General features: G+C 43.7%; 1 protein-coding gene and 1 long non-coding RNA gene across 6 annotated transcripts in view; one reads left to right on the top strand and one right to left on the bottom strand.

The window, feature by feature from the left end:
* LOC306811220 lies at positions 1 to 16,204 on the bottom strand. Of its 4 annotated transcripts, XR_013776630.1 has the most exons (7): positions 15,659 to 16,204; positions 12,099 to 12,280; positions 11,267 to 11,629; positions 10,282 to 10,398; positions 9,325 to 9,528; positions 8,313 to 8,456; positions 1 to 1,830 (listed from the first exon to the last, which is right to left on the bottom strand). It is a non-coding gene; the product is annotated as an uncharacterized lncRNA (long non-coding RNA). The 4 variants fall into 4 exon arrangements; XR_013776631.1 differs by lacking the exons at positions 8,313 to 8,456; positions 9,325 to 9,528; positions 10,282 to 10,398; XR_013776633.1 differs by lacking the exons at positions 8,313 to 8,456; positions 9,325 to 9,528; positions 10,282 to 10,398; positions 11,267 to 11,629; positions 12,099 to 12,280 and adding an exon at positions 4,346 to 4,398 and having other exon boundaries at positions 15,659 to 15,750; positions 16,043 to 16,204.
* A 600-nt stretch (positions 16,205 to 16,804) lies between these two features.
* TAOK1 (TAO kinase 1) overlaps positions 16,805 to 24,752 on the top strand; it is a 63,529-nt gene continuing 55,581 nt past the window's right edge. Inside the window, exon 1 of one of the 2 annotated variants that reach the window (XM_079325409.1) lies at positions 16,805 to 17,296. The gene's annotated coding sequence lies outside the window, so the exon portion shown is untranslated. The remainder of the gene's footprint in view (positions 17,297 to 24,752) is intronic. The other variant, XM_079325408.1, reaches the window with a different exon arrangement.

Below are 24,752 nucleotides of genomic sequence, written 5' to 3'. Positions count from 1 at the left end.
CAAATTATTTCCTTTCAAATCTTCTTTAAAATACTACATTTAGTTTCCATTAACTGTTTTCAAATAAGTAAAAAGTGAAATTATAAAAGTAATCCATAAAAAAAAAATAAAATACTTGCTTTGTAATATTTCATGTATCTATCTTCTGTTTAAAACTCAAATTTGGGAAACACCAACATTACCATATTTATAAATAGTGGGAAGGCCTCTTAAACAAAGTATGCGTGGCATTTATTTACATTTTTTTGCCACAGTGTTTTAATTCATAGCAGGGATTCAGGCTTGCAAAATTCTCCATATTCCAACACATCCAACTTAACAAAGCACTCCAGCAGACCTTCAGTTACAAGCAGGATTAGAACCATACTGTTCAAAACCTTGCCACGTTTGGCTGCTGCATCTAATGTGTTTCAGTACAAAGAAGCTGTGATTTACCAGTTTATATTCAAGTTGGAATCTCAGAATTAGTTCTCAGAAGCAGTTTTGTCAAGATGGATGACAGGGTACGAGTGCTGCTCACAGTCTGACCACAGCTATTCTCACAGAGCTGCTGCAGTTACGTTCAGGTAAGGAGGAGCTTCTCCTTGACTCCATTTTTGTACTCTGCTGTGTACATTATTTATAGGTACAAAGCTGGTCTCTTTAAAGACTTCTCTCTCTAGAGGCAGCTGGATAGTAGGCATTAGGTTAGAGGTCTTAAACAGCAGCAAAACCTAAAAATTTTTAAAAAATTTAACCCCTAGCTGAATTGTAGAAATGAGTATCATGGACACTCATCTTTCCCATCCCTAGCAATTTAAGCCTCAGAACATGCTGAATTATGATTTTTTTTTTCTCTAAAAGCTGAGTTTCCAAATGTCATAAGCACACTATGTTAATCTTTCATTCACTCTCCAGAAAATTAAGGCAGTCCAGCACCAAAAATAACCATAGGGCATAGTTTTGTGAGGCAGCAAAACTGACGTAATGGCTGCTCCCAAAAGGGAAGGTCATCTCTCTCTGCCCTGCCCTCACAGCACTGCTGCTGCTTCTCAGAGCCCATCTGAGAAATTAAACTAAAAAATGGATGGAAAAGTGCACATTTTTATTCTGGTTAAGCTTCTTAAACTGTTTCACAGAGGAGCCAGACAAATATTAACACCCTGAAGAATGGGCTGTCACTACAGCAGCTCAGGAGTTGCCTTCCACAGCCAGCCTGGCTGCAGGGATGACCTTCTGGGAATTGGGCAGTGGGGACACAGCTGAGGCTGCAGCCACTTAAGCCATCTAATTTTATTTTGCTCATATTTGTGAGTCAATCCCCTTGAGTGGCCAAAGAAGGATGGCGTGACCATCCTTCAAAGTGTTTTGAGCAAGCTGTAAGAGAGTGGCTGTAACCAGTGTGACTTCTGGTGGGTACATCCATTGTTTAGCAGAACTCAATCTGAGGATCATCCCTGTTGTAAAAACACTGAAGTGTTCACACAGGCATGAGTAACATCTGCTGCCATATCTGCATGCAAAATTGTTTTCTAGAGTGCAACTGCATAAACTGGAGGCAGCTTCTTGGACACATACAAGAAGCAGCATGGGAGGCAGGCTAGCAGGTTGGCCTCAGCCACATCTCTCATCATCACCACTCTGGGATTTTAAAGAATCCTGGCTTTTAGACAATTCTGGATCTCCTCCTGGTTCCTAGGATTGTCACAGGGACCACAGAGAAACCCACACAAACACCTACCATGGTGTTCTTGCACAAATTCCCCTGCTGTTAGAAGCTGAGGCACAGGCAGTCCAGCTGGACTTACACAGGGAATTGCATCGGTCACTGCTTGCAGTAGACTTTGACCTCTGGAAGACAAATGAAAAAAAGCTCAATCCACAAATCCCAAGCACTTTTTATCTTGTTATACAACATAACAGTCACAAGGCTGCTAGTCACATTTCATTCTCATTCCATTTGGATACCAAGCAGCTATTTTCAAACAGGAATTTTTTTAGGTATTAGTTTTAAATGTGTGTTGGGTATATTCTGCATTTGACAGTCCAACACATGGGGACTCCACTGCTTGTGTTTGCACTCAGGGTCTCTAACCTAACAATACCCAGCACTGACAGAGCACCAAATCTGATGGGGTTATTGTTTGAGTTATTACTGTGAACTGCTGCTTCATTAAGTGACACAGGGTTGACTACAAGATTAGGGACTGGGAAGAGCCCTTGTCTGAAGGAAATTTAAAAAGACTGGAACCATTCACCTCTGAGGGAGTGAAAGAACACAGTGAAGGTATTGCAGAATGCATAGCTTAGAGAAGCAATTGGAGAACTTTTGTTCACCTTATCTCAAAATGTAGGAATGCAGGAACATGAAGGGGAAAAAAGGGTAAATTAAAAGATAAGCAAGCACCTTTTAATGTTTTGCATAAAATATATATCAGGATTCACTGATAAGCTACATTGTGAAGAGCAAAGTATTATTAGTTTTCTCAATGAATGGGCATAATTCAGCTAAAAGTAAATATTTGACATCTAAAATAGAGATTTTGTTAGGATTACTATTCTTTGGAGCATGAGTGAGCCTCTACCTCTTGGGATTTAAGAGGCTATTTCTGCCAGATATCCAGGGCCTGAGGAGCTCAAAGAGAAGCAGGGTGAAGAACTTACTTTTAAAAACCCATCTCCTCTGAAGAACTCATGGACTGAATACAAATGAGACAGCTGATGGCCCTAGCTGGGGGGGAAACAGACTGACTGGCAGGGCAAGCAATGGGCACTGTGCAGCAGATGCCTGTTAACATCCAGATTCCACAGAGGAGTTCCTGCATTCTCTACTTACTGGATCTGTGCTCTATTTTATACAATTCAGGTATTTTTGTTACTAAGTGAGGACGCTGCAGGAGGCAAAGGCTAAGCCTTGCCTGGATTTAGCCCTACTTCCTTATCTTGGAATCTGGTCCACAGTGCCACTCTCGCTCTCCCACACAGTTTCTGTACTTCACTGCTTACCTACTCATGAGGACTGAATTCCAGGACAAAGGCTGTTGTTCACAGCAAAGGGTTTGTGGAACAGCTATTCTGGCATAGCTCCCCAGGTGGAGATACAATTCATATAGGCAAAAGAACTCACTAAATCATCTCCTTAAAAGGCAAGCTACACCATCAGAACAAATCATCTCCACATTTTTGTTTTTTGCATGCCATTATTGCTGCAGGGTAAAGTCTGGTATTTTTACATTCCAACCTGAATAACTATTCTGGCAAAACTAGTAGTTCCTTGACCAGGAAAGGCTAGATGCACCAGGAAACAAAATAACAACAACAACCACCAAACAAACAAAACACACCAATGAAAAAGATCCTGCCTTGTTTTCTTAGCTGTGTTTTTTGTAGATACTGAAAAGAAGAATGAAGGGATGAGCCACTAAAGAATAGGAAGGGAACTGTGTCCAAAAGTCACCTCTGGAGTGGAGAAAAGCAATGGAACAGCAGTACACAGCAACCCTCACAAAAGGGTCTATTTACTACATGTATGAAACAAAAATATGATGTCCTAATGAAGCTATAGTGGAACACAAGTAAAATCTAAAGACATAACTGAACCAGAATTCTAGACATAAGACCCCCCCACTCTAAAGTAGCCTACTAATTCATTCATCAAATCCAATTAATAATATTCACTCTTCATTATCTTTTCACTGCAATAGACCTTATGTCAGCCCCAGGAAAGGATATGAGTCAATCCTTAACTAAATGCCTCTGATTCACTAAGGAACCAACACATATAAAATCACTTAAGATTAAAAAATGCTAAGGTTTGCCTCACTGATAATTTATCTAATGGCTGCTGAGATTGGGTTAATGGGAGAAAGAGGAGAGAGAACAGCACTACATTGCTATGGAAACTAGAATTTTCAAAATAAACACCTTTGCAGAACTGAGGTCGCAGATCTAAAATGTCTTGGTTTTGATGTCACCTCCCTTTACCACGAGATCCAACCAGGCTGACCAGTCAGGCATAGGGAAAAAACTTGCATGCAGTGACAGAAGCTGTCCCATGACTGATGTTCCTTATTCCAGTGTGGGTATTGGCTCTGAATGGATTGATTTGTTACCTGTACACTTCTGGGGGTCTTCGTGCCTCACAGCACGTCTGGCCAGGCCAATGCAAAATGAATCCATACCACTTCAGATAGCAAGTGTTACCTTTACCTCACTATACTGATAATACTAAGTATTTGAAGGTTTATTTTATTTATATATAGATAGATATATAAAATATATATATTTATCAAGTGAACGATGACAACACGATGTTTGCAGCTTTGTGAAGTTCAATTCCCTTACTCACAACTAGGAAACTCCTTACCCTGGAAATGGCTCCACTGCATTTACTGTTAAGGGTATCCAGTCCTTTGCTTCCTGTTAGTCACAAATGGAAAATATAGTTGGTAACTTCTCCACTTGTGCCTGGGCAAAGGGTTTCTCATTTTAGACACAAACATACCTCCACACCCCACCTACCTTATACCATCTCACTGATTGCTGCTGTAAACAAGTCAAGGCTCTAGAAATGCTGACTCACAGTGCTAAGACTATGGAAAATATTTAGAGTTGCTAAAGCAGCAAAGCCCAGCAGGTTTCCTGCCCTTCCTCCTTATCTGCAAGCCCCTTGCCATGACAGGCCATAATGAAGGACCTTGCTTCCTGAAAGGAGGCAGAGTAGGTACTTGCTTCCTAAAGATAGCCCCGATTCCTTTGAATTCCCAGTTGTTAGCTAGTAATTGCAGGCAGGGGAAGACAACCCCCAGTGCTTGCAACCGCAGGGCTACAGATGTTGAGAGATTAATGGCTCCTGGGTAGGCTTTCTTGCCTAATGCAGCATTGCTCACTTCAGTGCCCTTCCTGGGACAGAGTCAAGTTCCTTTAAAATGCCTCAGTATCTGCTACAGAAGGCTGTTCTTTACCTATGGACTTTACTGAACCGGATTTATTACTGATTCCTGCCTTCAGCACAGCTGAGTCAGTGCAGGCAAATCACTGTTTGCCTTGGGAGGGCTGGTAGCGATCAGGACATGGGCAAAGCGGCACAGGGTGCACATTCAGTTTCCCTGTGGGCGTGTCAGCGCAGGCGGGGAGCGGGACGGGGAGCGGTGCTCGCTGAGCCGGGGGCTCGGACAGAGGTAGGCAGAGTGTGGAGATAACCCCGATCTCGACAGGAGCCAGTCTGAGTGCATTCTGCCTGTGTTAGCACGCTGCTGCGCCCAAACTAATCGGCTCTGGATCTTATCCAAACGACAAGCTGAGTGCCTAGCACATCAACAGCCTGTTTTCCCCACTGGGAAATGACCTGTTGCAAAAGGCAGAGCATTTAAGGAAACAACAAAGTTTCATATCCACACGATTCATGTGGCAAATAACTTCAGAAAGCCTAAGGAGCACGGGAGCCTTCATGACAGGCTGGGGATGGGCAGGTTGCAGTGCTGCTGTATCCTCCTCCTCCCATTACCTACGCAGCTCATTTGCAAAGAAGCAGAGATGATGAGCTACATTTATAAGCTGGGCAGGGCAGACCAAGGAACAGCTCTCACTGAAGGAAAGGAGCAGACCGTGGTAAAAAAATGCAGTGCTCAGAAAGGACTGTACGAAATGGTCATGGTGATGGTATTGAGTTGATTTTACCTATAACCTGTTCTAACTGGGGTCTGCAATTAATGTGGCCCATAGCATCTAAAAGCACTAGAAGCACACAAGTAGGGATGCAGAGCTCCCTTTTCTATTGGCAGCTGACTTCCAGCTGCACATCAAATGAAATTCTCAGCAAGCTGATCATGTGCATAATTCTTTCTATACTTGTCAATATGGGGATGTATTTGGCTGAAGTCTCCCTCTTGTGAGGCAACAGGAGCCATTTTAAATAGGTGGGGACAGGGGCTGGTCCTACAAGACACACTAGTTTAAGATTACAGTAACTACAGTGCTTTTGCCCTATTTATAGTGCTTACTCAAAGCAAAACTGAGGTCTTATCAATCCTTCTGATAGTGACAGTGAAGGTGGCTCACTGTGAAGATGGCCTTGTATGAAGAATAGATTGGATCATAAATGCAGAACAGCTGCTTAAGCAGAACACCAGGAAAAGAAGCAACGATGTTGCTGGGCAGAGAAAAGCATTGCAAGAGCACACACAGCCTCCTTCCTGCAAAGGCACATGCGCTGTGCTATCACTCACTCACATTTCTCTCAAGCTTCCTGGTAGCAGCATCAGCAAGTGCATTCTGTCACATCTGACTGGCTACAGCACTCTGTCCTCATCTGACAGTAATGACCTGGCCTCGATTTTTCACATTTTTGTTCTCTCCTTCCCCTCTCAGCACTATGAAAGCACCAGGAATGAAACCTGCAGCACAAAGGAAATTCTCACTAGCACAGCCTGCTGCAGTGCACTTACCTCAGCAGCACAGGAGCTGCAGGCATGGCAAACCTCACATAACCTACATTAGATTCCCATAACGTTCCAAATCAGGCACTTAACTTCCAGACTTGGCTGAGACTCATCTCCATGGCCAGACTTAGTATACACAACAGAGACTAAAACTCTGAGGATCATGGTGTGCAGCTTTGCTCCTTTGGTAAAATGTAATGCTCTACAAAAACAGACAGTTCAACCCCATAAAAACAGCCTATTTTTGGCCCAAGAACAAATACTGAAATCCCCCTAGAACTAAGGGCCATCCAGATTTCTCCACATGCAAATTGCACTGTAAAAGATCAGCTCTCTGGTTGAATGGCCACAGCAAAACACACTTGACATTGCCATGGCCTAGCCTCTGATCTGCCGCTGGCCAGAGGTGATGTCATGGGCTGTGTTCACTGTCTGGAAATGAGGAGCAAGAAAGGCTGCATTGGCTGGCCAGCCCATCCAGTGACACATCCTGACACGGGCCACAAGGAGACAGGAACAGACTGATAACTCTCAAACATCATGGAAACAAAACTCTAGGGAGAAGTTGTCAGGGTATAAGAACACTCACTTGGCCAGCAGCAGTGGATCCACCCATGCCTTTGACACTTCAGCCCATCTCTCCCTAGTCCTTTCCCATTCCTTATCACCTACCTTTCCTAAAGGCTGCTGCTGTCTCTGCTTTGTTTACCCAGTTCTACCTGCACTGAACAAGAGCAAGAGTGCTCTCCCCCTCATGTCAACACCACCTTTGAGAAAAAAGTTGACCTGCAAACTATTTTTAGCCACATTGTAAAGTTGTGGAGCTATTTTGGTCACATCTCTGTATGAAAGCTGCAGGACACTGACAGGCTCAATGATTGCCTAGGGCAACAGGGGCTTTAACTGGGAACAGCCACAGCTTGCAACTTTGCATTAAATCTTCTGTGCCCTTCCCATGCCATAGGACTCTTTAGACCAAGATTTGATTTCCCTTCCTTTTAGAAAAGAGTGACACACCTTCCTGAATTCTGCTGGATACCAGAGGCTCTGTAAGGCCTTTGCAGCTCCAGTTCTGCAGTAGGTACTATTTATTCTGTGGGCTCCCTCACTCCCATTTGCCTCATCCCTAGGAGGACGCAGGTGCAATTATGAGTTCACAAAAACACCGGACAAGATTTTATCAATCCTCCTTTGAACCAGACCTCTGTAAAAGATCAATAAACATTAGACTAGTGCCTGCTGAGAAGTTGGGTGCACATAACTCTGTGGAGGTAAGAGGAAGAACAGAAAGGAATCATTTGCATAGCAACATGTTGTTCTGAATACAGAGAAATGCCTGGAAGCTCTGGGGTACATCCAGGCCATTGGGCAGAAGGTGCCTGGTCTAGACAGTTGTTTTCTCTGGAGTGCCCAAGGGTTGGCTGCCAAGTTTGCTGGGGCTCTGTAGCAGGTGCAAAGCACAGGCAAATAAAAGTCAAAGGAACTGGGTTTAATACAATTAAGCCCAGAGAGAAATCTTGAAGGATATGAGATAAATGAGAGGAGAGAAAAAAACCCCAACTGAAACTGGTGTGTTTAGGACAGGGACAGATGAACCAGATCTATAAAGAAGGAACAAGAGAGTAACTATATGGAGGTTTTTGAACACCTGTCATCCAAGCCTCCCCAGAAAACTTGCCTTAGGACTGCTGCTGTCTGCAGCTACAGTGCATGTTTTCCCAAGACACCTCAGTGGTGTTAACAATTTTACACTTCCCCATTTGGAACAAGCCCCTGGTGCAGCAAGAAGAATCAGAATTTCAATAGGTCAGATTTCAAAGTCTCTTTGAGGTATTTTTTCCCCCAACTTTCTTCTAAAGGTGGTTTGTTAACAATTCTTACACTAAAACTTACATCCTGCTTCTAAGGTGAGCCACTCCTTACTTCACTGATGCAACTTTCACCAGCTTTCATGAGTCAGCACAAGCCACATATCTCCTCCATAGCCAGATCAGTGCCTGCTAACAGGATGAACTGTCCCAGGCAAACACTGGTGACCTGTTGCAAACAGATCTGATATTCAGAGCACCACTGTACTTCACTGTGCATTTCAGCAGAAGGAGCTGGTTTAACTCATTTGGTCCCAGACAAGCAGTGTTACACACTTTGCAATCTCCATGCCAGGAAAATCAGCTGACCATTAGCTAATATCTTATGACATGTAAATTAAAACTAGCTTAATAAGAATTTAACTTTTCAGTCAATAGGTGGAAATGGCATGGACAGAATAGTATTGTTTAATATGCTGTTATTTTAGCAGGACAGAATAGAACTGTGGCAGTTCAGATTAGACATAGAGATGTGTCCAGCAGCAATATGTCAAGACCTGTTGGATCAAAAAGCTCAATGAAGTGTTTTGTATTTCAGCTTCCCCCAGAGCTATGCACAAGACTAGCAGCAAGTATTACACAGTGAAAATGTTTTGGTCAGATGAAGTAACGAAGCAACATGTTGCATTGTTTCCCTGCTGAGCTTATGCAGCCTTTCTTTGGGACATTGCACAAGCAAGATAACAAACTCAAGAGTGTCTGACAGAACAGATAATCTGTCAGCTCCTGTATGGTGGACCAATGCTCCTCGTAGTAGAATCTTGCCATTGTAGGGAGTAACTACTTCACCTTTCATCATCTCTCTAGATTCTTAGTTTTCATCCATTATCACACAATCTTATTGTGAGAGCATTCCTAGCATCATCACTTGTCTCAACTGATTATTTAATGGAGATATCCTTTCACCATCTCCACAATGCAGATATTTTTCGAGTAAGTATCAAGAAACTGATTTTTTATTTTAAATATTCCTACACCTGTTCTATTTCCCGGTGTGGAAACACCAGGCACACAGTAACAAATCACAAGCCGCTCACCCCATAGACGTAGACAGGGGGTGTCCACCAATGGTGCGGATCCCGGCGAGCGCACACACCGCGCTGGAGCTGACGCCTGCAGTTGTTCCCAATCTCCTCTAGGGAGCGCAGTCGGAAAGGAAGAGATGGAACTGCACTGCACATGCCAGCTGGGAATCCGTGACTCAGGATATTCAGTCACAAATGGTGTCTGTCCATTTCCAGCTGAAGGCAGGGAGGTTTGAGCTTGGTCTAAGAGCAGAATTCTACTAGAACCCCAGGTATGCTTTACTATGTGAAAGAAAGGTCTTCTAAGATACTAAAAATCAAGATGTAAATCAAGCATTAAGACTTCAAATGCTGGATCAATCACTTAAGCCAACATGTCCACAGCTGGATGCAGCATGGACAACACTTCTATGGGGCTTGCATCTCTTATGCTCTAGCGTATCACAATGTACATCCCTCAGATCATCCAGCAAAGGGTGTGCCTAGTCTCAAAACATGATCTAGGCCTTGGTCTCTGCACAAAGAACATCAGAGACATTTTTTAGAACTAGATGTATTTTGGGTGCACATGCACAGCACTCAGTACTAGAAACTGGGCAGACCCATCAGTTTATTTTCCCCATGGATTCACAAAACAGCTATGGAGATATAGTACCTGTCTGATCTCTGTGGTAGGGAATCATGGAGAAAAAGGCCTAAGGCTGCCTATTTTTTCCTTACAAATGATAAGTATGCCTGGATTCTGTGACCTGTTACACGCTCCTTAAAAAGGACTAGAATGTAAAATATACCTACTCAGAACTGGATTTTTTGCCCCTTTCCCCCACCCCAAAATAATAATGATCCATGTTCCCAGACTCAAGGTAAAAAAGTATTAAGAAATGCAGAAGTCATACTACCATTTACCTAAGGCAAAGGGAACAAACTCACCAGGTAAGAGTCTGCATAGAAAAAGCAGATCTGCAGGACCTACATTGAGACAGATGCCAGAGTTGATCCAAAGCACAGCAGAGGATGCAGTGAGTTCTGCAAAGTTACTGACACCCTGTGACAAAGCAGGTCTGTGGAACCAGTGAGGAGCTGCAGCTTTGAGAAACCAAGAGACAGTAACTGTTGCTGCTTATGGACAAAGCTTCCAGGCTGGCAGGACAACTTTAGCACCTACAGAAACTACCTACAGCAAAACAGGAGCAGATATTCACATGTCCTAAGGACAGCAATGAGACCAACAGCCAGGGATTTCACTCTCAGTTCAAGTAGCAGCAAATACCTGCATACCAGAAGCCCCATTATTCATATAGGAAAAAAAAAAAAAAAAGCACAAAAGTCTGTAGAAGCTGTGATAAATCAAAAGGAACCATCAGCTCTTTCTTGTGCTTACAAATAACAGAGCATCTCCTCCCTGACACGTCTCATTCACTCTTAAATTTTCCTACCAGCATTGATTTCTGTTGCTGTCTTGAATAGTACAGGTGGGGTTTTTTTTAAATAAAAGCAGGGAAAGGCAGGCTTAGCACCAAGAGATGCTCAGAAATAAGGATCTAATATAAGAATAATCCTGGTGAGGGCGTAATTGATTTCCAGGGAGATGTTTATGATGTATGCATTATCACAATCTTCATTCCCCACCTATTCAGGATACCCACACTGGATTACAACCTGCCTTCACACAGGAGATGTTGAAGCTTTCAATGAGGTCACACCAGACTCTGACAAGCACTGATGGGTGAGTCATGCTGCAGTAGCCAGAGATACTAGCAACACATTTGTTAATCTGTATGCTATCTAACTCTTTTTCTGGTCTAGAATCTTATTCAAGGGTGAAATACAGTGTCTCAGAGATAGGTGACTGCAGAATTGCTGAAGAGCAAGGCCACAGTTTCACAACTGTTTTATGGATTATAAGAATCAGTGCTTGGAAGCAAGTTCACAACAATGTAAAATATTATTTTACCTATCAAATCTATAAAACAGGAGATCAAGATCCAGATAGAGTCAACAGCAGAGCTGTTCAATGCAGTTCACTGGAAAAGCCACCATACTTATATGGAATTTAGGAGTTCTCAGAAGAGTTCCACCAACTCTTGCTCCAGCAGTTCCAGTCATCATCTCCAGCAAACTGCTCTTCCAGAGGCTGCCTCCCTGTACCACTGTCAGCTGGTGTAAACACACATCCCTACACCAGCCAGTCCAGGACAAAAGATGGGGTGGTCACAGCACTGTCAGGCTTGGGTCTGAGTGAAGATAGCCAGCACTAACCCAGCAGGGTCAGGCACAGAACAAACCCTCTTCTGCTGATTCAGCTATGAGGGAAAACCTGTGGAGAAGGATTAGATCAGACAACAGCAACTTCTTGGACTGCCATGGCAAAATTCTCCACGGAAGCTTTGGAAATGTGGCAAAAAGGACACAGAAGACTATGGAACAAATGAGATGTGGGGAATGAGTGCATGACAGCAGAAAAAGAGTTTCTTCCTCTTGGCTAAACTACTGGATAGCCAGGAAAAAGAACCAATAATAAAGGGAAGAGACAAAGTAAATCTAAAAGAAATTCTGCAGACAGAGAACAAAAAATTTAAATGCTGTTGTATTTTCATTGCTGCAAAGCTAAATTAAGCTTCCTAAGTCAAGCAGAGAAATAATTGGTTTAGATTTCTATTCAGAAGACAGCATGAGCAGCAAGTGCCAATGGAACAACTAACAAAAGGTGTCTTCCCTCAGAGAAAGCAAGCCAGCAAATTGCATAACTGAAGTGAGTTTCCTCCCAGTTTCACATTATTAGTCACCTTTCTCCCTTCTCTGCCAAAGGTCTCTTCTTAGCCATCCATCCAAGGACCAGAGCCAAGGTCTTTCCTGTGCTGCCTCTTTCCATCATTCACCCTTCAAGATCAAGGACTCCATAATACTGATCCTTTATCCATTGCAGGTATTCTGAACCAATGCCAGAGTAAAATCTCCTTCAGCCCTGCTGTGGAGAAAAAAATCTGAGATACCTGAACAGACTCTCCTTGTACTCAGTTGTCATGGCCTAAAAAAACCAGTTAGTTCTGAAATCCTGAAAATATTTCAAAGCAAATTTATTGCTAAGACTCATGAAAGAACCCTCACTAGCAGAAGACATGCTACCTACAGTCCCTTGGAAACCTGTTTCACTCAGGTGGAAATGGCCTACTGGCATTTATTTGTAATTGCCCAGCATGGCAGTGGCTAAGGAAGGAAAAGCTGTTGAGTCACACTGCAAGCCACTTTTCCACTTATTTCTGGTTTCCCAGAGGGCAGAGTGGGACAAGTCAGAAGGCTGAGATTCCGACGCTCATTTCCCATATGACCTTGGCAAGTACTTCTTCTTGTGCCACCATTTCCCCATTTCTTAATAGCTAAAACCACTCAACTCATGGAACAAGCATAAGTGCACAGCAAGGTGCATCTAATAAAAGGTAAAAGAAGAGTGAAGTATTATAATTGTTGTCATAGAATACAGAAGCAGTTACGTAATAATGGCAGTATTGCTTCATTTTTGTCCTTACAACACAAACTGTCAGAGGGACACTGTCTGACATGGTATCTGCACCCCAGTGGATGTACCCAAGCATTTACATCACTGATACAAAACCAGATTGTTGTAATCTGGAAGGCTCTACCTCACTTATTTTGACCAGCCTTTCTCTAGAACATGTTTTTCCTGTATAACCTCATAACCCATAATAATGGCCCAAACTGCACTATAGGAATGATGGCAGGTTTCATGTGCTAGTAAAATCAAAACAATTCCTCATTTGTGCATTGCACAACTAGTCACTCACTAAAACACACATGTGCTCATCTTCTCTGCAAGCAAAGAACAAGCTGAAAGTTAGTTTCTAAATTGGTATATCATACAAAGAACACTTTCTAAAAATCTCAACAGCATGAAAGAATTAAATTGGCTAAATTACATTCTGCTTGTATGATAAGTTTCCTAAGAAAAAACATTGATAACTGCTATTCACAGCTGCTATATAATTAATAACCAAGTTTCTCTGTTTCAAATTCTACAATTTCTTCTAAAATTTACGATTGTTTGCTTAAAAATAGCCAGATTGAACAGCATTTGGAATGAAGGCTTAGGAAGGCATGGCTGTAATTACAGCACCTGAAACTGTGCCCTAATCACACTCTTATCTTTCTTATCTACTGCAAGTATTTATAAAGCAGTGATAACTGTACTAGGCCCCATCACTGCTCAAAGTAAGTTCTGAACCAGCACCTTCATACTGCTGTAAAGAAGTTTACACTGCTTGAACTGGTGTCATTCTGCTGAGACAGAAAGCCAAGCTTCTCATCACTTAAAGTCATTAAAAAAATAAACGATGACACCTCTAAAGGAGCAGGGGTGTTAACCCCAATGTCCTGGCCAAACTCCCAGCTCGACTAATTACAATGTGCCTTGAATAAATTCTTGCCACAGTTTCCGTTGGATTTAGCATTGTTCTCTACTTCCTCTCCTACAATATCATGGAGAGCTGGTGCATGCTCTTAAAGGTCCTGTCCATGCTGGAATGTCATATGGGTCTACTCCAGTACCAGCTCTGCAGCAGCACAATGGGAGCAATGTGTTGAAACCAGTTCTGCCTGTCAGCTGAACCGCTAGGCAATTTGTAATATTTATTTATTGATGTTCTGGCACCTCCTTCAGACAGAATTAACTTTGGGTATAGCTATCTGACAGACTAGTGCAAGTCCCAGATGAAACATATATATAACCTGTTTAGTTCTTTTTAAAGTGGACTAAATTTACATCAGGAAACTAGCAAATGAAGCTGAACTGACTTTATAGATGCTTACTATAGTCTTTTGAGAAGGCAGCAAGAACACATCTAATACAATGAACTAGGAAAGCTAAATGTGTTGTTTAGTTCAGCTGGTGACAATAAACATAATTTTCATACTGGCTGTTCCTTCAGAATTTCAGTGAACTTTTTCCAAACAGTCTGTTCACAGACTATGCTGTATATTTTTGAAGCAGTCACTGAATACATACCAAGTGCAGATCCAGCATTCCAAGTAAAATACTTGAAAGTTTAGGGTAGTTAAGGGCAAAGCATAATTCACATTTTTCTGCAGCCACTGTTGAGAGATTCTAAGGATTTTTACCTAGACCTCTCATTATCTTTCACGTGTGTTAACACTAAGAGCTGAGGCCCAGCCTCTGCTGGCATTTGCTGGGTTAGCTCCACAGACCTCACCAGCTCTCATAATTCATGAGCTTTACAGGCAATTTGTCTGCAGGAAGAAGTACAAGATCAAGATTCAGAAGAACCTGATTCTCAATTCCACCTTTTGACCCCGTGGGCGGATCATTCTCTCTTACAGCTCCATTTTGTTCTCCCATCTCCAAAAGCAAATGATACCCACTAATTTGACAAAACCCAATTAATATCAATAGGCCATGCTGAGCAGATTAGCATTAAACACCATTCTTTCAACATTTGGAAATACAAATGTTTACCTTTCAGACATGCCCTTAATTTCCCCAGAAGCGTCTCTCCCATATTATTTCAGAAGACAGAAACTGTAGTTTTAGAAAACGGATGGTTTTATTTTTGTGTCATTATAAAAATGCCTTTTAACTTGTCAAATGATACACTACAAATATCTTTGGCAGATGAATGAAACCAAGTTTCCTGTCACAGCTGCCAACTTCAAGGTTGAGATCATCAGATAAACCTTTAGTTTGCCTCTCCCAATACCCACAACAACATATGTTTCAAGTGATCCATGTTTTTCTCACTTTTCCTATTGGGATTTGACAAAGCAAAGTATCAGACCACTTTGGGACAAGTTCACAAAACTCTAGATGTAGTCCACAATTGTTACATTCCTCAGGTGTCCCTCCATCTGAGGTTAAAGAAAACAGTCCCCAGTAGCTCTGCCTGTCTAAAGGTAAATGCAAAATTTACTAACTCGTATGCAGCATCACCTCAACACCTGCTGGATACAACGTTTTCTCATGAAACAAAATATCTGTTAGATTATGTAGAAAATAGGAAGGAAGTTTGTTTCATCAGTTTTATTTCAGCAGTAGCAATAATACTGGATTTACAGAGTTATATTATTTCATACTGGGGACGTCTCAACATTTAGTATTTGCAGGGTACTTTATAACAGAGCAGACTGTGCCTTCAGTGTAATTCTGAAGTCAAAAGCGGAAGCCATCCCTACAAACACACCTTTGACAAACTTTGTGTCTTATCTAACTGTTTCTATTAATTTATTATCAGGATGTCAGTACAAATTGTTATTTTGATGATTCCTTGCCCCCATACTTCTGAAAGGGAAAGCAACTATAAACACAAGGGAGACTGACCTCAGTGATTTCCTCTGTTCAGACAGGAGCACAATGCGCTCAAACACCATGACAAGGAGAAGTGGACTGTTTAGAATTCCTCCAGCTGTAATCTATAGCAAAAACAAATAAACAAATACGTGACTACAAGATGTGATAATTAATCCCTGCATGAAGCCAACTGTTATCTCTGCTTCATAGATGGAGATACCAAAGCACACAAAGGCTCAACAACCTACCAAGTTCAACACCCACCACAGAGAGCCAAGAGTACAATTTAGGAGACCACATGCTCAGTCCATGAGATTTTTTTTTTTTTCCTCCCTCTTTTGGCCACACCCCAGAAACAGCTTGGCCAAGAGCAGGCTGAAATACACCTATTTGGTGAGCAGAGCAGTCAGCTGCCACCTCCTGGGATTGTCACCGCCTGTAGCTGAGCTGCTCCTGGCCAGAGAGGCAGCTCCACTTGGCTCCATGTCCTCACCACAGCCAGCCTGCCCCAAACCCACGGCCCTCTGCCACACTGCCCCCAAAATTTCCCACCCGTGCCAGGCCTCTCCCTACCTATGTCCAACCCTATGTCCAGGCCCCATTTACAGCGATGCTGAGTCCCCTACCTCTCTGTTCCCCCACTCCTTTCCAGTTTCCTCATTCCCCCCACAACCCTGACAGGGCCCAAACGGCCTCAGCAGCAGCCCCTCACCATCTTCCCCCTCAGTGTCCCTACACAGGCCTTCCACAAACCCTCTTTCCCTAACTCCTCCCAGCATCCCCACATACCAGGTATCCCCTGTTCTCCCATCCCTCAGCAGCGCCTCACCTGTCCCCTAAAACTGCCCCTCCCCACACAACCCCTCAGAGATGTTACTCTCTCCTCACACCAAGGTTCCCCCTCACACAACCCTTCACAGCCGGCTGCCCCCTCCTCATAAGAGCCCACCAAGCCAACGACCTCTCCTCATAGAGACCCTCGCAGCAACACCCCCTCCCCACACACGCCCAAGACCCCTCAGGCCGCCGCCCGCTCCCCACGCAGCCCCGCCCGCCCCCGCTGCCCCTCCGCCGCCCCCTCCCGGCCCCGCCCCTGCTCCCCCCGCCGCCCCCAGCCCCTCCCGCCGGCCGCGGTGCTGGGGGGGGGAGGGAGAGGGCGGCGAAGTCTCGCGAGAGGGGCGGGCGGGGGCCGCTGGCTGCGGGCAGCGCGGAGCGGCGGCGGCGGCGCAGCCGGAGCCCGGGCGGCGCTGAGGAGAGGTGGCGGCGGGGCGGCGGCAGCGATCGCGGCCCGGCACACGGACCCGCTCCGCCGCGGCGGCACGGCCGGCGCCGCCCGCCCTACCCGCGCGCCGCGCCTCCGCGGCGCGGCCTGGCCGCGGCTCGGCGAGCGGGGCCCAGGCAGCGGCGGTAGTGGCGGCGGCGGTGGCGGCGGCTGAGCGCTCCGCCGCGCCCGCCCTGCCATCTTAGGTGCCGTGCCCCGCCGCCTTTGTGCCCGCCGCGCCCGGGCACCCGCGGGGGCCGGGCCCGACGCCCCTCCGGGGGCGCCTCCCCCCGCGGGGCCGCCGCCCCTTGCCCCGCTCCTCCTTCTCCTCCTCCTTCTCCTCCTCCTCCTCCTCCTGCTCCTCCGCGGGGGGCCGACCGGCGCTCCCAGCCCGGCTGCGGCGGAGGGTAAGGCAGGCAGCGCGGCGGGGGTTCGGCCGGGGCGGCCCCGGGAGGGTGCGGGAGGAGGCGGTGGTGGGGGGGAGCGGCCCGGTGGGGCCGGCGCCTCCCCCGCCGCGCTCTGCGGCACTGCCGCAGGGTCGGGGCCGCCGCCGCCGAGCACCGGCGGGGGAGCGGGCGGCGAAATGGCGCTTCCCGCGGAGGGGCGGCCGCGGGCGGAGGGGTGTTCCCCGCTGTCAGGGGCCGCCGGAGGCCCAGGGCTGGGGCCGGGGCCGGCCCCGCGGCCAGGCGTGCCCAGCGCCGCGGCCCTTTTTGTCTGCGGCTCCCCCGGGGGTTCCGCCGGCCGAGCCCCGACCCCCGGAGAGGGTAGGGGGTCCCTAGGAAACCCGCGGGGGTTTATGCCCTTTTATTTTTTTCACCCTTTTTTTTTCTTCTTTTTTTTTTTTTTTTTTTTTTTTTTTTTTCCTCCTTCCTCCATGCCCCTCGCTCCTCCCCAAGCGGTGAGTTTTCAGTGTATATACCATTTTGTTCGGTGCTGGTGTGGGATTTGGCTGAAAGTGACCTATTTTAAAGACCTTTTATTGCTCCCCCCTCAGCAATGCATGTGGCGGCCGATTCCGTTACCCAAATAGCGTTTCCCAACCATTTTAATTTGTCAGATTAAAACATCTCATGGAGGCTGAATTTCTGTGTGGGTATGTCGTTAGAAATATCTCTCACCCCGCTTTGCTGCAAGCATCTTTGGAGCATCGGAATTGACCTTTGTCACTGTGAAAGCAGAAATAAATATCAAGGCGATACCTGGGAGATGCAGTTGTACCATTGTGTTGGGCGCGGTACAAGAAATGGGGTGGGGGGGAGAACCAGAGATTAAAATGGTTGTTGTCAAATGTAGATCTTCACATGCCTTCGGAAAAAAAAAAAAAAATGACAGATCGGTAACAGCCCTGAGGACTTTTAATATATTTTCATAGAAAAACGTTTCATGTTTATCGTGCTTGTCTCTGCTGCTTATCATGGCATGGAGTATTTCATTAGGTGGCATTTTAGTGGCTCTGTTGGTTAAATAGCAGTTGCATTAACTAGTTGAACAAATTGTGTCCTTCACCTTTGACTATTGCATTTTGAGAGCCGTTACAGCAGTGTGCCCATGCATGCCAAGGGCAGATTAATAAGATGTTACCTAAAGGTTTGGATGTTATTGATTCCTCACTATTAATGCTATTTATAGTGCATCTGACATGGTTCTTGTTTTGTGTATTTGGATAAAGGTTATCAGCTTGGAATGCTTCAGATGAAACCTTTCAAAAATACCACCCTAAATACATATATATATATATATATATATTTATATATATAATTGAACAATATAGTTCAGATCTTCAGTGTCTGAAAAATAGCTTTAGTAGACAGTACATAATAGTGAAAACCATGAAAAACTGATACATTTTGACACTAGGAAGGTTTGTTTTAATATCTCAGGATTACAGAATAACAACTTCTGTTGCAATAAATACAGTTTTTGGTGTGCTTTTCTTGAGCCTGCTTTGAGCCTACATTTTCCTTGCCTTTGTGCCTCCTCTTAGTTAGTGTGTCATAGTTTTTGCTACTTATGTCCAAGGGCAAACCTAATCAACGATTGGTTTGAGCCTTCATATTAGATTCTCCACAACATTGGCCTAGTTCTGACTGGTATGTTTGCCATTTTTAGGACTCATCTTCCTTTTATCTGTAGACCGAAATACATTGATAAACTTGAACCTCAATTTGTCCTTTGAACTTGAGAGGATGTTTTTCTTCTCTGTTAACAATATGTCAGTGAAGAGAAGGTGATTCTGGTAGAACAGCTTAATTTTAAGTCTAATCCTGCTGAAATGCAACCACCTGAAGTGAAAACTTTTTGAATAGTTGGATGTTATTTTTCTTTTTAACTAGACTGAATTAAGTGTTGCCTGTACAGGACCAGATGTTGGCATTAAAATTATGTGCAGATAAGGTGGCTTAGGCCTCAAGTTAGACTATTTGAAAAAGTTATCTATGTTCTGCTGTTAAATTCCAGTATAAGCTAAAGTGAAGAACTTTAAATGTTTACTTCCAGCTAAATAACATTTCTAATGGTGCAGTTTTCATCTCTAGCCCTATTCACCAGTTTTTGTCTCCAGAATAACATGTTTTTAATGAGTAGTAAGACAGTCACAGGTTTTATGCTTGGTGAGATTCATTGGAAGAGAAGCAAATATCACACTAATAATTACATCTTCAGATGTATCCTAGTAGTGGATTTCCTGTAATGAGGATGTTTTGTAGAGAACAATAGATATGGCAGCAATTTCAGAGATTTGTTTTAAAGATGTTGTAGGTAGCTGACTCTGCAGTAGTGAGTTCCACTTTGACACAACCCTTGCATACTCAACAGAGCATTAGTTGTTTTCCAGGTACTTGGTTTTCAACTGGAATTCTCTTTCTAGCAAAGACAGACTATATGTACTGCTGCTGTTGTCTCTCATGCTTGTCACTTCTGCATGGATATACTTCTGATCTAACTTAGTAGGGAGTAAGGTCATTTGCAAAATATGTCTCATAGAAATTTTTTTGACAGTATGGGTATTTTGTCAAGTAAGAAGATAATTAGAGTTGATCTGGCTCTCTTTGTGATCTAGAGGTGATGAGGAAGCTGTGGTAAATACTGCTTGTCTTATTCTATTCTCAGTGTGTTTTGGTGAACACTCCCATAATCACAAAGATCCTATCTTAGAAGTATTTTCTGTTGTGTTCCTGTTCATATTAAAATCATGTAAACAACATACTGTCAGGTTGAAGTGCATACCAGAAATTATAAAAATCTTTGGTGTTACCAGGGGTGAGGCACGCTCTTGTCTTCTGAATGGCAGTAGTGCTGGGTGGCCATTACCTTTTTCCTGTTCAAGTATGCTGTGTTGTGTCAAGGATTTTACTTGTATTTCCTTTTGTAAACCTGGACAAAGGGAAGAGCTGAACTTCAACTCTGGACTGGAGTAGTGTCTGAACTGGAAAGTTTCCTGGGTCTGACAGCAGGGTGTCATTTCTGTTCTTTCCTGGTTAACCATGCTTGGGACAAGCTTGCTGTAACAGCACAGAGCAGGATGATTTAATACTTTCTGAGACCCACATCTGTCCTTTCTTCTATAATATTGTGTGTTTCCTACTCCTATCCACAAAGTGCTCGTTCTGGATGGACTCAGTGCAGGATGAAACTCCAGTATGTGCAGCCTGGTGCTCTCTGGCAAGTTCCCCTTGTGCTGGAAGTCGACTGAGGTGTGCAGTCCTGTCCTCCACCTGCATCTCCATGTGTCATTCCAATGGCTCTGGTCTTTGATCCTGCACCAGCAGAAAGCTAACCTAAGGAAAAATACAGTTTTGTGTCAGCTTGGTGATCTGAAATGGCTCAGTGCACAGTGAGGTGATGCTAGAGACAACCCCAGGGACTGGGCTGCTCCACCACAGCCAGCAATTAAAGGCAGAGGTAGCTGGTGGCACTTTCTGCTAAACTTCTAGTGGTTAGGTTTCAGAATCCTTTGTTTTTATTGTCCTTTAACATGCTGAGACATTGCTGATCATAAATTGATTTCACTGTGGAGAAGAGACTGAAAAAAATTCAATGGGCAAAGGGTCAGAAAATCACTAATCCCCTCATGTGAAGTTCCAGAGGGAGTCCTTCCTGTGAAAAAAAACCCTGAAATACAAAATCATTGAATGAGAGGTGAAATGCAAACTATCTTAGGGGAAGAATTGTGCAGAAAATAGTAGGAAAAGATAGAGAGCTGTTTAAAAGCAGAGTTGGCTTTACACACTATTCCTTCTTCCTTGCCTAAGTGCTCATTTACAGTACAGAACATGGAGGAGGGAATACTTTCTGCAGGCCCTTAGAAACACAATGGACATTAGCCAGCACAGTGGGGGCTCCAAACACGGTTCTTAAAGCAATTTTTGAACAAATATTTGGTGATCACTGGAATGACAGTAGTTTTTTTCTATTATGGAAGAGAAGCCATTAGGAACTTCTAATACTTGATCAGAAATCAGTGCATTATTCCTCTTGATTTTTTTTTTTTTTTCACATTCTGCTTAATCTTTGTTTCTTTGCCAAAAGAAAAGGCAAGGTAGCCACTGTAAACATAGCATGAAATTGCCAAAGCAGCAATAAGTTTTGTCTAAACACAGAAGTTTCTCCAGTTTAATCAGAGCTTGCGGAGGACAGATCTACAGCATTAATTACACATCTATATTTTGGAGGTGAGGTTTTCTTTCTCTTAGGGTTTGGTCCAACATGAGTTAGAGTGATGATGGCTTCTTAATACAAGTGGACAGTAGCTTGTAGTTTAGCCTGCTGTATTGCTTGGCTGGAAACAGTTATGATTTTTCTTTAGGGGTCAGGATGGGGTGACAGCATGAGATTTACATATTGAATATTGTCCTTAGGGTGAAAAAGGCTGGAAGTGTTTTGTTTGGGGGAAAAGTTAGATCTTGAGGAAAAAAGTAGAAGTCACAAAACTCTAAAGCTGGCAGGCTCTTCAGTTTTCTGTGCCTGTGATCTTCCAATGACCCTTTTTACACTCCTGGCTACAGCCATGCAAATATTTTCTTTAGAGTGAGATGTAATTTTATAAAAACAGTTTTATCCTACACTCATTGAGTTCAGCGTGTTTACAGGGCAGCCTCCTATCAGAATGTGGGGGAACAGTGCCTGTGAGTTTCATTGGAAGCTTTTATTGCATGTCAGCTTTGTCAATCCATATTTGAAAAGAAAATTTTTATGATTACTGTTAATCTCAGAGATTTTTGCTATAGCTTTAGACTGAAAGTCAATATGTATTACACTTGAATTGTTAAAATGTGAATGAAGTTGCTTTCAACCTTTCACTTAGTTCATCTAAACTTTAACATTTCTTTTTCTTCCCTTTAGCCTTCTTCCGCTTGTTGGGCACTGCTAGATTTTGAGGAGTTAGGTCATTAGTGTCAGTCCTTCCTTTTGGGTTGCTGGTTCAGCTTCAGTTCACTCTGGTCTGGCTGATTTCTAATATTTGGAAAGCTTTGGGATCCAGGAGCATGGGAAAGAGGAATATGCAAGTGCAAATATGTTGAAAGGGTAGGGACCATTTTTTGTAACACTTGGCTTGCTCCCCATCCATGTGTTCAGTCTGTTTTCCAAGCACCCAGCAATCCTTCCTCTTCCCTGACATTCCACTGCTCAAGGGCAGTAACAGACCCATGAGCCCATGCCCAGAGAAATGTTGTCCTGAGATTTCTTGGAAATAATCTCATGTGCTATTGCACATGTTTGTTATTTTTGCCTCTTTCACCATTCTTAATATGCAACTCTCATTTCCCACCTCAGTCCCCTTTTAATTGGTGACTGTCCCTCCCTCCCCAGCTGAGATGAGAGGTTATTTTTGCTAGTACTGTTTCTCAAATAGGCCACGGGTATCCAGTAAGTAGTGCAGTAACTTTCTCCATCAGTTAATAGAATTTCTCAAGCTGTGTCTTGGTTTCAGTGCAACATGTTTCTCCTTCAGTTCTGGCTTGCAGTTGTCACTAACATTAACTCCTCCCAGTTCCCACTTCCTTGTAACCCAATCTGAATAAAGATCATGGGATTTGAATGTGCCTTGCTTTACTGCTGGTGCTCTGGATGTTTGGGTTGTTTCTGTACTCTTTGTAAACTGTGTGCTGTGATCTTCTTTTTGGCTTTGCTTGTTCCAAGGAGCAGTTGACAGTTGTTAAAATCAGTTCTGGGCCAGCTATGATTTGATGCGATTAAACTGTGTTAAATGTGTTGCAGAACTGTTTCCTGGCCTAGATAGCAAACCAGTTAAACCCTGGGTTTGGAATCTCTTTTGCTATGATTTGGCCCTGTACCCCTAGGTAAGGTGTCCCTCTTTGAGGGTCAAACAGAACACAGGGTCTGTGCACAGCACACAAACTTCTGCCTTTAATCCATCACTCTCCTGTGCCTCCTTGGGCTTTTAAATTAGTCTTTGCATATTGAAATCTTGTCTTGAGAATTATGTACTGGACTGACTGTAGAAATGTGGTTTTGCCACCCATAAAGACTAAGGTGCAGTGATTTGATTTTCCCTGGCATCAGCTGAGCTGGTACAAACCCCACTTTATATTTGCTTGGTATACCTCAGTATGCAGCCAGACTCTTAGATTGGGGTTTTTATGAAGGCTTGCAACTTCTGTTAAAAAAGAGGGTAACCTTGTCCTTGACAGAAATTCCTGCTGTCTCCTAGAATGTCAGAGTTGGGAAGGAAATAATGATACATTTCAGAGGCTGTGCCTTACAAAGAATGCCAAGCTCCATTTTTATTATGGGTTAATTGCCGTATAGGCAAACCCTGAACTCTTACCTGTGTTTTTGGCTTCATTTTCCTTCTTCCCTTTCCACACAAACCCCCCTCTAACACATGCTTTGAAGTGTTTAAAACCAGGTTAGTCTCTGGCTGGAGGTGTGTGGTAGAACCTCCTTTTAATTCTTGCTGGGACCTGCCCGTTTTGCAGCAAGAATGCAGGCAAACCCATCTGAATGCTGATCATCTGTCCTTTGTAAGTGATGGAAGGTTATTTTTCCCTTCATTTGACATAATTCATGGGCAAAGAAATCCTAGAGCATCTCCATTCCAGAAGCCACCTTGAGTGGCCAGATCTGTACAAGCTGGAGTGCCCGTGGAGGTGGGAGAAGAGGGCTTGGTGAGAATGCTTGGGCTGAATTTAGGTGATTGCATGACAGTCACTGGAGATATTTCCTTCTCCTGCTCTCAGAAGATGTTGCTGTCAGCTGCTAGCTCAGTAGTTGACCACATTCTTAGCAGATCAGCCTACACAGATGTCCTGAACTGACCAGAGAATTCAACATTTCTCTTGCTGACTGGAAGGACAGAGCACAGGGAGCCAAACACTAAGATAATCTGTACTTAAGATGTCTTTATACATGTTTTTTTATCCAAAATAAAATGTTATGGAAGGAGGAAGTCTTCATCCTCACATTTACTTTGATTTCATTACAATACTGATGATGTAAATTTATTTGCAGAAACAAGACTGGGCAAAAGATTTGTTCCTGATTTGACAATAACAAGCAGAGTGCTTTGAATACTAGACTAACGTGAAAATAGTTTACTTATAAAGTACATGGTTTACCTTCACTAGCTCATAATTAGTCACAAAAACATAAAGAACATTTAAAGAGTTATTTGCTAGTTTATGGAATAAAATTTTGACATGGAATTTTTAATGCCCAGTTTTAAAAAGTACTCCCAAATATTTTAGTGCTTTTTCTTGAATGGCTCTTATATCTTGAAAATAATAATTAGCACATTATTTTAAGTCTCTTGTGTTTTCTCCTGTTGCTGGAATTGGTGATTGTGCACCACTGTGGGGGTGGGCCATCATGTTGGGCTCTGGAGTTTTTCCACAGTGGCTGGTC

This window comes from Erithacus rubecula, assembly GCF_903797595.1.
Source record: "Erithacus rubecula genome assembly, chromosome: 22".
Lineage (NCBI taxonomy): Eukaryota > Metazoa > Chordata > Aves > Passeriformes > Muscicapidae > Erithacus > Erithacus rubecula.
The sequence above is the reverse complement of the archived record's forward strand: the minus strand, read 5'-3'. Positions and strand labels throughout refer to the sequence as shown.